Below are 15663 nucleotides of genomic sequence, written 5' to 3' on the forward strand. Positions count from 1 at the left end.
GTCATCTGGTGTTTTATTTTGGATGCCTACTGGAACCATCCTGTCTTGTTTTTGTAAACGTTTTGATATTGTCTGCTGTCTTCATGGCATTCAGTGGTTATTTTCATCATTTATTTCAAATGTCACCTACTTTAAACTCCTTTTCTATGACCTGTGATATGTTGCCTTCTGTATGATTTTGCAGGACTTTGTTCACCTCTCTGAGACAGCACTTGAAATCAGTGGTCTATGTATCTTTCTGTTATAACAGTGAGTTCCTTGATGTAGGGCCTATGTCATAATCAAATACACGTTCTTATTACTTAGCATAATGATTGGCATAAACTATGAACTCAAGATGTCTTTGTTGGATAACTCAAATGCAGCTTGTTTTTAATATATGAGCCACTTACGAAGACATTATTTCAGGATGTTGTTTTTATCTGCCATCCAGTTGGCTTTCGACTCATGGTGACCTCATGCACAACAGGGTTTTCATTGGCTGATTTTTGGAAGTGGATTGCCAGACCATTCTTCCTAGTCCTTCTTTGTAGAGTTGAATCTTAAAGCCTTTAAGATATCTTTCAATCATAGCTCCTAAAATTGTGTAATACAAGATTACCATATTAATCACACTAATATTTATGTAGCAAAAAATGTGAACATTCGTTCTACATGACAAAAATAAAGACTAAAAAATGAGTAAGGATTGTGGGCCTGCATTTTTTCCCCATAGGAAGAGAGTAAAGATATTATAGGTTTGTGAAGGGTACTTCGGGAATTTAAAAAAAAAAGTTATTTCATGATACTATATATTTCTCAGGATACAGGTCCCCTCAAAAATGGGACATATGTAGAAGACAGAAAAAGTGTCAGTGGGAGAAAAGGGTATTTATGCTTATTCACCATCTCCTGTCTCCTATACCTCTTTTCAGTTTCTGATAAGTGAGGGGTGAAATGAGACATCAAAACTGCATGCCTGTGACGGCGGTAAGCCAGCTTGGCTATGCCCTGAACCAGATATTACCATTATCTGATTTCAGGAGCCATCAACTTGGTTATTCCCACCTAAAAATTGTATGATGGTAGTCATTTGGTGTATTTATGAAGTCACTCTTCCCAGTAATTATCCCTTATTGGAGAGCTCATTGATTTTTCAGCCAGCAGTCTGATCACAGTTTTCTCTAACATAAGCCAGACCATTTCATGGCTTCGAACAACGCAGCCATTGGCCAGCTTCTATGATTACTAATTAATCAGCAACAAGCATGTTCAAACTACAGGTGTGTAGTTCACCATTTTTATTTTTCCATGTTCAAATTTTATTCAAAAAGAATTACTAAGTTACAACTCTGCAGGGAAGTAAAGTGTTTTTTTTTTCATTCAATACGTATATATTAATCTTAAAAACCAAAATATTGTCAGATTTGGGATATTAGCATATAAGCCAGTTTTCTGCAGAGCAGACAGATGATAGACAATGACAAGCCAGAGGTGACTCTAAGATGACCTTTTCAAAGTGGTGGCTATAATTGAATATTCACTGATGAACACCCTCAACAGTCTATGCATTAGCTCTCAGGAAACGCCTTCATTAATCTCTTTACCTTCCAACCTTCTAAGTCTAATTTCTTCCCTTTTCTGTAAACATATGTAAATTGTGTTTAGGTGGTATGGACAGATCCCAGGAAAGGATAGGGTATTGGTTATAATGTAAATCCTGTTTGCCTATCAAGAGGCACAACTAAAACTCTGTTGCAAGAGTTTAAAAAAAAATGTGGATGTTGTCTAGGTAGGGTGATCATGTAATTTATTGTCCAAACTGGGGCAATTTTGTGAGTAAAAGAGGATATGATTAATTACACTGAGACAACAGGCATAAATGGGGACTGTCCCACTCAAAAAGAAATACAGGAGGCAGGATTTTAAGACAGAAGTGCGGGCAGCTTCATGCTCTCCAAAATGAAACCAAATCTGTTGTCGCTCTGTTGATTTCAACTCATAGCGACCCTATAGGACAGAGTAGAACCACCCCATAGGGTTTCCAAGCCGTGGCTGGTGGATTCGAACTTCTGACCTTTTGGTTAGCAGCCAAGCTGTTAACCACTGCACCACCAGGGCTCCTTCATGCTCTCATTCACCCACAAAAAAAAAGAAAAGAAAAAACACCAAACCAAACCAGGAGAAAATGGTAAAACCAACTTTGTCAGAACTCTGGAAATCAGTCAAAGGATTTCAGCAACTAAATGAATGCTGAATTAAGAAAAAGGTGACATATAAATGGTAGGAAAGCTTTGTTTTTCTACGCGCCTGCAACCCAACCTCTCCCCAGCTTAGCAGGGCCATCTTACAGCAGCAGCCCACATTCCCAGAGAGGGAACCTGATTTCTGGTTCTAGAGGGTGCAGAGCAGAATATTTGCAAATTATTTTGTGTGTCCATTCTAACCAGCGATTCCTGGGTGTCACAAACTGTTGACGCTTGACCATTAACCTAAAGGTTGGCAGTTCGAACACACCCAGCGGTGCCACAGAAGAAAGCCTGGCGATTTGCTTCTGTAAAAATTACAGCCTAGAAAGCCCTATGGAGCTCAGTTCTATAACATATGGAATGGCCTGGGGCATCAACAGATGAGTGGATAAACAAAACGTGGTTTAGCCCTACAATGCAATATTATTCAACAGGAAAGAGAAGTGAAGTTTTGATATATACTAAGACATGGATGAACCTTGAAAACTTTATGCTGAGTGAAATAAGTCAGACACAAAAGGACAAATATTGTATGGTCCCATGTATATTTAATATTTAGAATAGGCAAATACCTAGAGACAAAAGTTTATTAGTGGTTACCAGTGGCTGGAAGGAGGGAGAAATGAGAAGTTATTGCTTAAGGGGTACTGATTTTCTGTTTGGGGTCATAAAAAAGTTTTGGAAATAAATAATAGTGATGATTGCACAACATGGTGGATGTAATTAATGGCACTGTATTGTAGATTTAAAATGGTTAAAACCACAAAATTTTTGTTATATATATTTTACCACAATAAATTGTTTGAAAAAAAGGAACAAATAGTCACCCTTTTTGACCTCTTGAGAAAATAGAAAACAGAAGCTATTTGATAGATATTTTGGGAGAAGTGGAAACAAAACAGACAAGAAAAAGACAAAAAAAGGTATCTTCAACTACCTATAAGCCAATTAACCTTATGTAGAGATTCATGATATGGTATACAGGGTCACTAATAAGAAAGGTACCTTCACCTCATACCAATGTTATTTTATTACTTTGTGTCATGGATAGAACTGTGTACCCCCAAAATATCTGTCAACTTGGCTAAGCCATGATTCCCAGTATTGTGTGAATTGTCCACCATTTTGTGATCTGATGTGATTTTCCTATGTTTTGTAAATCCTATCTCTATCATGTGATGAGATGGGATTAGTGGCAATTATGTTAATGAGGCAGGACTCAATCTACAAGGTTAGATTGCGTCTTAAGCCAATCTCTTTTGAGATATAAAAAGAGAGAGTGAGCAAAGAGACATGGGGACCTCATAGCACCAAGAAAGCAGCACTGGGAGCAGACAACAGCCTTTGGACCCGGGGTTCCTATGCTGAGAAGCTCCTAGAGCAGGGGAAGATTGATAACAAGGACCCTCCTCCAGAGGTGACAGAGAGAGAAAGCCTCCCTTAGAGCTGTTGCCCTGAATTTGGACTTGTAGCCTACTAGAATGTGAGAGAATAAATTCCTTTCTTGAAGCCATCCGCTTGTGGTATTTCTGTTATAGCAGCTTTAGACAACTAAGACACTTTGAAAGAAAGGGGAAAAATACTGTTATTACTAGTGCTCAAGATATACCTGCCTTATTCTCTCTTCCATTCATTCATTTGATCATTCCAGAAATATTGACTGAGCTCTTACTATGTGCTAGGCACTGGGTTAGGTATTGGCAATGCCGGAGTGAATAATGCAAACATTGCCTTGCCTTAGTACAGACTATATTGTAATGGGGGCTAAAGGAAAATAATTAGTCATAGTACAGTTTGGGAAAGTTTAAAGCTAAGGATCACATAGCAGAGGTACCTACCTAAGACCTGAGTATCTCAGGAACATTTTTCTTGTTGAAGTGGCATTTAATTTTAAATCTGGAGAACGAATAGAATTTAACCAGATAATAATGTGGAGGGGGAGAGTGGACAGGTGAGAGGACGAATACGTGCTAAGGCGCCAAAGAGAGAGAGCATGGCAATTCAAGTAATTCACTATAAATAGAGCTTTGTGTGTGTGCATGATAAATATGTACATAACAAAACATATGCTGTTTCAACATTCTTCACATGGACAATTTAGTGACATTATATGTATTTATCATGCTGCGAACTATAAAACCAAATAAACCAAACCTGTTGCCGTCGAGTGGATTTCAACTCATAGCAATGCCATGTGTTACAAAGCAGAACTTCTCCATAGGGTTTTCTTGTCTGTAGTCTTTAAGGAAGCAGATCACCAGGTTTTTCTTCCTCAGAGCCTCTGAGTAGGTTCAAACTGCCAACCTTTATGTTAGCAGCTAATTGCAAATCGTTTGCACCACCCAGGCTCCTTGTTGTAAATCATAGAGTTTTTTTTTTCTTTTTGTTTGTTTGTTTTTAGCAAAATGGTGAAAGACGTGGCTGGTAAGCAGGGCCAGATCATGAAAAGTCAGACAAGCAAAGTTAAAAAAAGTTGACTTCACTCTAAAGGAAAGTGAAAACATTGAGGAATTTTAAGCAGTGGAGTGATATCAGATGTTTATTTTACAATAGAGAGTCTTGTTCCAATATGACACCTGAATTGTGAGGATAGGCAGGAGAATAATTATATGGTCTTGAAAGTAATCACATAATGGTAAATGTAGTGGATGTGCAGAAACGGATTCAAGAAGTATTTAGGGAATAAGATCCACAGGACTTGGTGAGAGTTTAGTTGTGGGAAGTGTGGGCCTAATGGGGACTCACACATAGATCTGGGGTAGTGGTTTGTTGATGAGGACATCCTTTGAAATATGGGAAATCAGAGGAGAGTCAGAATTCAAGATGACTGAAAACGGTTGATGACTTAGCTCTATTGTGTTTTATGGCATTTTTTGCTTTGGTTGTATTTATTTCAATTTTTTTTTAATTGAAGAGATACTTGCATAATTCTCTAAAACTTGAATAAATATTTAAAAGACCAAAATTGTATCATTGACTTCACTTTAAGACTGCTTTCACCATCTTAATGAGAGTCATGGTCCCCAATTCCTTTGCCTTAACAAAAACTATCAACATGACCAAGGGCATTCATGAATAATGACTTTAAATGTAAGGTTAGAAAGAAAGGTGAGTAATACTTTCAAAATAACTCAGCTTTCATGGTAACATACAGAATATACACTCAAAGAATGATAAAATATGCCAACATTGGTGATAAGATCATTATGGCAAGCTGATCATACCTATGCACTTCCCTGTCCAGGTAATATTTCATAAAATGACAGAAAATAGCATAATCCATAAAATGCTGGAAAACAAGACCTGGTGAAATAGGTAGTTCATAAGTTTAGAAAAATTCCTAGAAATTGGTTAAAAGGGAGGAACTGATTAATAGATGAGGAGAGTTCAACATAAAAATATGTACGGAAAAAATTCTAGGGAAATAAAAACAGATACTAAAAAATACTGGCATCAAATTAAAAAATAAATAATAATAAAATAAAAGTACCAGTACAATTAAAGAACTGCATTCTGAACTGATAAAGAGTGAAACATTCCTGCTCCATCTCATACTTTAGTTCAGTTCAGATTTTGAGCCTTGATTCTTCTCATTAGAAATACTCAGGGAGCTTTAAAAAATACTGATGCCTGGGCCCCCCTTCTAGAAATTCTGAGTTAGTTGTTGTGGACTGAAGTCTGGGCATTGGGATTTTCTTAAAGTTCCCTAGATGAGTTTTATATGAAGCCAAGGTTGAGAGCCACTGCACTGAAGAGTGTCATGTAGAGGTTGAGAGAGAAAAGCAGATTAAGAGGTGATTCAGAATCCCCAGAAAACATACAGAGGAAGAATGAATGGAAAGACGTCTGCTCAGGAGGTAAATGCACTAAATACCTCATGCATCAGAGCAAAATACTCCTTATTTTAGCAAATAAGTGTCTACATGCTGTGCCTCACCTAGAACCTTTACCTAACTATTGGTATTTTCTGCCTGTGCACACCAGACTAGCAGTTCTCCCCACAGGTGGCGAAGCACATCTATGCAGCTGCAAAGGAAAACCCACATAGGTCATCTCCTATTACCAAGATAAGTCTTAATTCATAAAAATCAAGAATCACTGGATATTCATGAGAATTTTTACACTGAGAAAAACAGAGAACATTTAGATATAGAAGGGAACTTCCAAACTGCTAATTAGCACTCCCAGAGAGAGTGTAAGACATTGAAATCATACAGGAACAAGCTGTAATAAAAAACGAACAGAAGCCGGTCATTGGGGGCAATGGGCTTTCCATCCTAAATCCATGGCCCAATTTGTCCCTAACCTGGTGGAGAAGGCTTTGGTGATAGTAAAAACTGCTGCCACTTACTTGAAACCTCGATTGGCCACATTTTAGCACTATGCCACAGTGGAGCTGGTTCCTTCAACCCTGGCTGAGATTCCTACAGCTATTTGGAGCTTGAAAAAAATAGTCAGTAGTGATAAAGCTAATAGCTTCAAATACCTCAGTTAAGGAAGCTCTGCTGACTGGATTGGTGGCCACTGAAGTGTGGATGTGGTTTCATATCTGTGAGATCATAGGCAAGGGTGGCATCATTGGCTATGATGTTTGAAGACCAATTTTTAACATCTGATTATATTTAGTTTACTATGTGAGTGTTCTTGGACCATGTGTGATTATACTTCTTTCTGAATAAAATGAAAAAATAAAAAGAACAGACATTTAAAAAGTTCTTATAACATATATGCACATACATATGATGATAAGATTGAAGGCCTGATCAATTGAACTAACACAGCTTAAAATAACATTTAGAGACACAAAGATGAAAAAATAAAAGAAAAAGAAAAAAACTCATAAGATGAGCAAAAAGAGGTGTAAAAATATGAAAAAGAAAAAAAATCCCCAAAAGTTAAGAAACATGGGAAATCAGTCTTCAACTTCCAAAATATATAGAAAAAAAAAATTCTAAAAAGCAAAAAACAAAACAAACAAAACTAACAAAATGAAAATGAAGAAGAAATAATTACTAAAAAAGAGAAACACATTTACAACTGAAAAAAGATAAACATATTCAAGGTTTAAGAGCCACTCAAAATACAGCCAGTGTAAAAAGATCCACAGCGAGTGGCATAATCTAGCAAAACTGTAAAACTTCAAGAAACAAAGAGGAATTCTAAAAGCATTGATGGAGTGGGATGGGGAAACCTACCTATATAATTGTGAAAATCATTTTGGCATCAGACTTCTAATCATTAACAATGGAAGCTAGTGGAAAAAACAAACAAAAAATATCCAACATCTTCAAAGTTCTGATATAAAATGATTTGGCATCCAGAATTCTATAGCAAACAACGAAGCAAAATAATAGCATTTTTCATCAGATAAATACTCAGAAATATTAATACCTGTACAGCTAACCTGTAAGAATTATGAAAACCTTATATACATTCAACAACAACAACAACAAAAAATATATGGGAAACAAGAAATAGTGATGAAATATTCACCAATAATGAAATTTTAATTAAGTTAAGTGATTGCTGTCTTAGTTATCTAGTGCTGCTATAACACAAGCGCGTGGCTCTAACAAACAGAAATTCATTTTCTGACAGTTTAAGATGCTAGAAGTCCAAATTCAGGGTACTGGTTCTAGGAGAAGGCTTCCTCTCTCTGTCAGCTCTGGAGTAAGGGCCTTGTCTCTTTTGAACATCAGTTCCTGGACTATCTTCCTGTGGGTTGGCATCTCTCTTCCCCCATCTCTGCTTCCTTAATCTCCTTCTTTTATATTTTGTAAGAAATTGACTCAAGACACACCCTACACTAATTGTATCATTAACATAACAAAGATAGCCCATTCCCAAATGGAATTAGAACCACTTGCATAGAAGTTAGGATTTACAACACATATTTTGGGGGGACACAATTCAATTCATAATAATTACTGATACAGTTATGTTAAAAAATGTCAACCAGGAAATAAAATCTTTGGAAAATAATGAAACTTACTGGTGAGGAATTTAGAAAGAGAGATAGTATAGTATGGCTATTGTTTTCAAAAGGAAAATATAGCTACTGATTTATCTTGACATTGGTAGTAAAATAGAAGTTTAAGTATTAGTTCAAAGTAATGGTATAAAAAATGAAAAAAATGTTAGTATTGTAACCACTGAGGGCACGAAGTCCCTCCGGACTCAATGGGTCTTTGTCTTTCTCTTGTAAGAATACGCAGAGGAGACAATTTCTGTGTTCAGTTCTAACAGGTTTATTTTACATGTGACAAGTACAAGGAGTAAGTGGGGCTCATGCCTCTCCAAAAGACTGACTCGCAAGGGGATGCAAGGCTACAGCTTATACGGGTTCGGTGGGGACAATAGAGCAATGAATATTCAGTGGGTTTCTTCGAAGGGCTGGGTACTCCTTGGAATGGTAGTGCATACTAATTAGGTTGCATGCGCATCTGGAATCCAAGATGGAACCAACTGATATTCAAGACGGAGTCCCCTCGGCAACTCTCGGCATCACTTATTTTGGGATATGGGATATGGCACAGACGCACTGATCTTCTGTACTACTTCGACCCCTTCAGTGGGCCAAGGGAGATCAAACAGCAGTCACACTTTGTTCTTCTGTGCATGAGGAGCCTGTAAGGCGGGGGAAGAGACTAGAAAAAACACTAAGGAGGAAGTAGTAATTCCTGGGTTCTTTTAACCTTATTTTATGTTGACAGGATGTGGTTCCTGTTTACTCAACTTCTAGGTGGTAATCCTTCAACAGCTTTTTTTATTCTGCCAGCACAGTTAACCCTATCTGTCTCAGTATCTGTTAAATCTAATTGGTGGGTAAATAGTCATTTGTTATATAATTCCCTGTATATTTGAAAATTTTTCATATTATAAAATCAAAATATGTTACTTTACAAAATAAGGAGAACTGATGTACACTGGAAGAAAATATGTAACTACTAGAAGAAAAATAGGATACAAAATTTTCAACAAAAATGACCTAAAATGGAATAAATTAAACTTGATAAATGTAAAGGAACCAAGAAAGATTTACTATTGCTTACAAAAGGAAAATGGACAGTGCAATATTGATCTTAGATGGAATAGAATTCATGAAGAACACATTAAGTGTACATAAAGGTTTATTTAATATTGATAAAAGTTTAAGTCAAAGAAAACACAGTGGTCTTGAATTTTTTGTTTCTAATAATTTGTCTTTAAAATATTTAAGGCAAAATACAAATGATCATTTTAAGGAGAATTAATGAATCCATCATACTAGTGGAACTTCAATGTACATTTAAAAAGAAAAAAAAATTGATAGATGAATTAAAAAAAACTGTTGCCCTCAAGTCTTTTCCTACTCACGGCAACCCCATGTGTGTCAGAGTAGAACTGTGCTCCATAGGGTTTTCAATGGCTCATTTTTCTAACGTAGATCACCAGGCCTTGCTTTCAAGGCACCTCTGGGTTGACTTAAACTTGTAACCATTCAGTTAGCAGCCATGTGCATTAATCATTTGCACCACCCGGGACTCATAGATCAAGTAGACCAAAATTAACTGATAATGCAGATTTAAATAATATGATTAAGAATGATGAGTACTGAGAATAAAAAAAAAAAATTCAAACATACTTGGAAAAAAAGCGGTGCAAAAACTCAAAACAATATCATAAATTTAGAAAAGAAAAAGGAAAACCTCTTATAAGTCATATTCACTGAATGTAATGCAATAAAAATGGAAAATGCAACAAGAGGATAGCTCTCAACTCCAAACTGTCCTTTATAAAGGTAAATGATGATAATAATGATGCCATAAGTGAAAATTAATGATAATGGAAATTATAAACAATATGAAAATGAGGAAAAATGAGGATTCTGTATATCAAAACATTGCAGTAAAGCCAAAGAGGAATTCAGGGGAAAATGTGTATCTTCAAACATGTAATCAAAATATGTTTTTGTTATGTATGCTTTCTGTATGTTATCAAATCACATCTGATTCTGTAATGTTCTTAGAAAACACATGTGTAAGTCACTATTATGTATGCTTCTATACTGCTTTTTACATTTATGATGTTTTTATATTGCTTTTGAACATTTATATATAAGCCACTTATAATGTGAAGTTCTAAACAGAGAATTTCTGAACTTAGAATTAGAAACATATATACTTCTGTAAGGCTCTCTAACCGTTAACTATAAGTCATTAGAAAGTTGGTCTAACCTTGAAAATAAGATAAGTATCTGAAGTAGGTCGTAAACAACTTTTTGAAATTGAGCTGTGCATCCGGGGTAATGGAATGTAACATTAATCATATCTCTATAAATTAACAAAACATAAGTATGTCACTAAACAATTCCCATCATTTTTAATTAATTAACTTGGCCTTGAAACATGTAGTAAACAAGAATATAAGAATGTTATACAACAATTCCCTAATTGGCAATAAACCACGTATAAATTAACAAAACATACATATGTCATACAACAATCTCTTAACTGGCCATAAAACATCCAATTATCATTGAACATGACAGCACACAGGGTGTATAAACCCATGGATTTCTGCTCATTTGGGGAGAAGAAGAAGCAGAAGGTCTCTCTGACTCTGTCTGAAGACCGAGAAGCCTGCTGCTCGCCACAACCAACCTCCGACCCCAGCTGCGGGGTGCCTCCTCTGAGTTTGAGGTCTGCTCAAGTCTCCTCCCAGAGACCACTCCTTAAAGGTAAAAGCCTGAAGTCTAAAGATCTGGACTCTGACATCTGAACTAACAGTGTAATTGTTTATTTTGATTTTGCTTCTCCAGTGCTAAATGAATGTCTTGAGGTCTTACTTGTGTGCTTTGCCATGACTATTTTGCAACAAACTAAATGAGTTTATACAGGACAAACCTGAGCATTTCTTTATTCATTCTTAAACCAAATAAAAGTTTGAAATATGTGGAAATACATAAAGAGGAAAGAAATGAAAAATATTTAGAAGGAAAATAGATGAATGATTGAAAAAATTGAAAAGGGAACCAAAAGACATTATATAATATTTTTTAAATAGTCACTTCTATTACATCATCAATACATGTGAAAATTTAAAGAAAATTTATTTTCTGAGAAAATATAAATTACTCAAATGTAGGTCAAAATGATAGAAAACCTGAATATGTAAGAATTCAGAAAATAAATTGAAAAACTGGTTAAATCTCTACCCTAAATAGATACCAAATCCAGACAGTGATTACAAGCCAGTCCTAGCAATCTTTTAATGAGGACTATACATATATATGTTTATATATGTATCTACATATATACACACACATATATATATATTTACAGACCAAAAAAAAAAAAACCCAAACCCGTTGCTGTCGAGAGGATTCCGACTCATAGCAACCATATAGGACAGAGCAGAACTGCCTCATAGAGTTTCCAAGGAGCGACTGGTGGATTCGAACTGCAGACCTTTTGGTTAGCAGCTGAGATCTTAACCACTGCTCCACCAGGGCTCCTATATTTACAGAACATAGTTAAAAAAAAAACCTGAAAGTTTTCACACTCATTCTTTGAGGCTTGCCTGTGACTGAGACACCAAATTGATAAGGACAGACCATACACACACACACACAACACACATGCACACAAACACACACACACTCAGCTCTATACCCCAGTAACTCAATGAAAATAAAGGCAAAAGTTCTAACTAAAATACAAATACACTAAATCCTCTCTGTGTTAAAATCAAACAAGTTTTATTCTTGGAACACAAGAGTGGCTCAACATTAATAAATACATTAATGTATATTATTATACTCCATAGCTAAAAGGAAGGGAAAATAAATGCTGAAAAAAAATTTGATAAAAAAATTCCTTATCTCTCTTATAAAAACAAGTAGAACAAGTTAAAAATTAAAAAAAAAACTTCCTTAATTTGATCAATCAAATCTACCAGAAAGCTACATCACATAACACAAGCAATTTTTTTCAACATTAAAGAATGCTTCTCCATAAAAATCAGGAAAAAAACAAGGTTAGCTTCTATTATTAAATATTACACAGATAATCCATGGCGATGAAATATAAAAAGAATAATAAAGAAGGAACATGAATATTAGAAAGGAAGAGAGAAAACTATCATCCTTTGCAGATTCTATTGCTATACATAGCTTAAAAATTATGTGTAATGTTAAATACAATTTCAATAAAAGAATACTTTATACAACTTGATAGGATTCTAAAATGATCTTGAACAAATATAAAATTAACCCCAAATATACACTAAGTGGAAAATGAATGAAGAATTCTCTACTATGAATAAATAGTTATAAAGTAATAGCATTAAAACTGTGGGATAGTACTAAATGTATGTAAAAAACAAAGAGCAATGACACACAGTAGAAAATCCAGAATCAAACTGATGGAGCAGTGGTTAAGAGTTCGGCTGCTGTCCAAAAGGTTGGCAGTTGGAATCCGCCAGCCGCCTCTTGGAAACTCTCTGGGGCAGTTCCATTCTGTCCTATAGGGTCGCTATGAGTCGGAATCGACTCGACAGCAACAAGTTTGGTTTTTGGCTTTTCTATATGAATGTATATAATTTAGTAAATGATTAAGATGCTATTTTACAGCAGTGGGTAAAGGAGAAAACGTAAAAACCAAACCCATTGCCGTCGAGTCAATTCCGACTCATAGCGACCCTATAGGGCAGAGTAGAACTGCCCCGTAGAGTTTCCAAGGAACGCCTGGTGGATTCAAACTGCTGACCTTTTGGTTAGCAGCTGTAGCAGTTAACCACTACACCACCAGAGTTTCCAGGCAAAGGAGAGGATAGTCAGTAAATGGTATTGTGACTATTTGACCATCCACTTGGTAAGAAAATTTTAATTACCTACTTCATCCCATATACAAGAATACATTTTAGGTGGATTCTTGGTTTAAGTAAGGAACACTTTATTATGATTAGATGAAAATATGAGAGAATATTTTTACCATCCTTAGATTAAGTTTCTTATGCAATACTCCAAGCCTTAAAGACATAAAGAAAAATAAAAAAGAATTAACTATATAAAAGTGAACTATTTCTGTCTGATCAATGCAAACATAAAATTAAAAATTATGTGTAAAGTGAAGGAAAATATTTGCAACTTATTCAACAAAGAGCCAAAAGATAGCTATTCATAACATACTGAGGAATTATTCAATTAAACAAAAGAAAACAGTTAACATTCAATTCAATTCAGTAAGGAAGAATAATAGACAATTGGTTGAAGAACATGATCAGGAGGAGCTCAGCAGATGTTCTCAAAGCGCCAACATTCCTCTAGAAAGATGTTTAACATCAAAGGTAAGACCAGGAATGTATATTCATGTTTACCTGTCACACTGTAAAAAGTTTTTAAGGATTTGATAGTGGGAACAAGGGAGAGAAGACATGCTGACTCTCATACATTGTTAATTTATACATTAGTACAACCTTGTAAGAAAGGCCTGGAGATCTACTTCTGAGAAATTAGCCCTATGGAGCACAGTTCTATTCTGACATACATGGGATTCCCATGAGTTGTAATAGACTCCATGGCAATAGTTTTTGTAGAACACCGGGGTGGGGGGGGGTATTTTCAAAATTTTCTAAGGTTTTAAAATGTGTACATTGAGTCAGCAATTCTAGTTCTGGATATCCACCTTAAAAAGTCACTGGAATGTACTTGGTGAATGCACTGGCTGTTTTAAAGATGTTTATCACAGAATTGTTTGTAACAGTAAACATATTGACCAAAATGCCAGGGGTTGTTACTTAGAGGAGTAGAGGATAAATTTACATTTTTACTCCACCTGCATCTGTTCTGTTCGAACTTTTTTCTGGCCTTTAGGAACAATTTGATATCTCCAAATACATCTGAAAACCACTTATTATTTTGAGAATTTATTTGAGCTGGATAAGTAGAATACAGCAGATTTCATTGATTTTCCATACTTTGTTGCTAGGAGTAGGGAAATAAAAGTAAGTGGAAATATTATCTAGAGTGTTAGATATTGATATTTATTAAAAAGATTATTTAAAAGATGCTATTTATGGAGGAGTCTTGCAATTTTCACAAATACATTCTGTGCCAGCGAGATCTTCCTGCTTTGTCGTGTTTGAGATCTTTTACTTCTATTGATGTCAGAATCTCCACACCAGAAGTCCTGCCAGGGTATCACACACAGAGAATGACTTTTAGGATAGAGATTAGAATGGAACTGAAAATGGGATATGGTATCTTTGACAAGTGAATAGTTCCAATTTATGTATTGCACACTGGAGCTCTAAGAAAAGTAATGAAAATTTCTTTCAAATTCAGATTGGTTTTTCAACCAGGCTTATAAAATTACTACCATCATATCAGCCTTCAAAGGCAGAATAATTTTGTAGATAGATAACAAGTTCAAGGACTTATTTTGCTTTAGGACCCAATTACATTCTCTTCTGACTTGTGCATTATTATTGTAAGTTATATAAGCCCACGATGCTTAATGGTACTTTATGTTTATACCACAGTAAAATTATGAGTCAGGTGATTTGATTTTAAAAAGTGAGATCCAAACAACTCAACTACTCACAATCGCAGGTTTATAAACTAACCTAAAGAAAAGGAACCTCATCAAGAGGGCTGAAATATCAGTGCAGATAAGACCAGAATACTACTTAATATTGTCTTAACTTGAGTAACAAGCAAACATCTTTCAATGTATAAAAATTATTTTCAGTGAAAGGTGAGCCTTCCTGATTAATGCCAAAATCTTGTAATTATGGGACTTTTGATCATTACCTTGTTAAAAGAACATGTTATTTATGTCTCAGCAGGGAGAAGGTGCTCTCCCCTGAATTTGGGCCATTGATTTCTGTAAAGCAAATACTTTACATTCCGATCAGTAGTGTATGAAAATTTCTGTTACTGCAATTTCCTGCTAACACATGGTGATACTGGACACTTTAAGTAGATGTGGATCAAATGGATATGCAATGATACCAAAATTTTCTTATAATTTTCATTTTTTTTCTGGTTACTGGGGATGTAGAGCGTCTTTTTTATGTCATTAGCCTTTAGGTTTTTTTTTCTGTTAACTACTTGTTTATATCCTTTATACCATTAACAGATATATGTATGTGTATGTATACATACACACACATACATGTAATATCCATTTTTTGGTGTGTATATATATGCCAAAAAAAACAAACCGGTTGCTGTCAAGTCAATTCCGACTCATAACGACCCTATAGGACAGGGTAGAACTGCTCCATAGGATTTCCAAGGAGTGGCTGGTGAATTCAAACTGCTGACCTTTTGGATAGCAGCTGAGCTCTTAACCACTGCACCACGAGGGCTCATATGTAGATATATACATATATATGTATATATATACATATTTTTTTAGATGCTAATACGGGGTCCTGTAGAATCATTCTA

The 15663-nt window shown here is 35.3% G+C and overlaps 1 pseudogene; it reads left to right on the forward strand.

The window, feature by feature from the left end:
- The first annotated feature begins 6513 nt into the window (after nucleotides 1–6513).
- On the forward strand, nucleotides 6514–6823 carry LOC101356499 (ATP synthase subunit g, mitochondrial pseudogene; annotated as a pseudogene).
- Nucleotides 6824–15663: the final 8840 nt, after the last annotated feature.

Source organism: Trichechus manatus, unplaced genomic scaffold (assembly GCF_000243295.1).
Source record: "Trichechus manatus latirostris isolate Lorelei unplaced genomic scaffold, TriManLat1.0 scaffold00159, whole genome shotgun sequence".
Classification (NCBI taxonomy): Eukaryota; Metazoa; Chordata; class Mammalia; order Sirenia; family Trichechidae; genus Trichechus; species Trichechus manatus.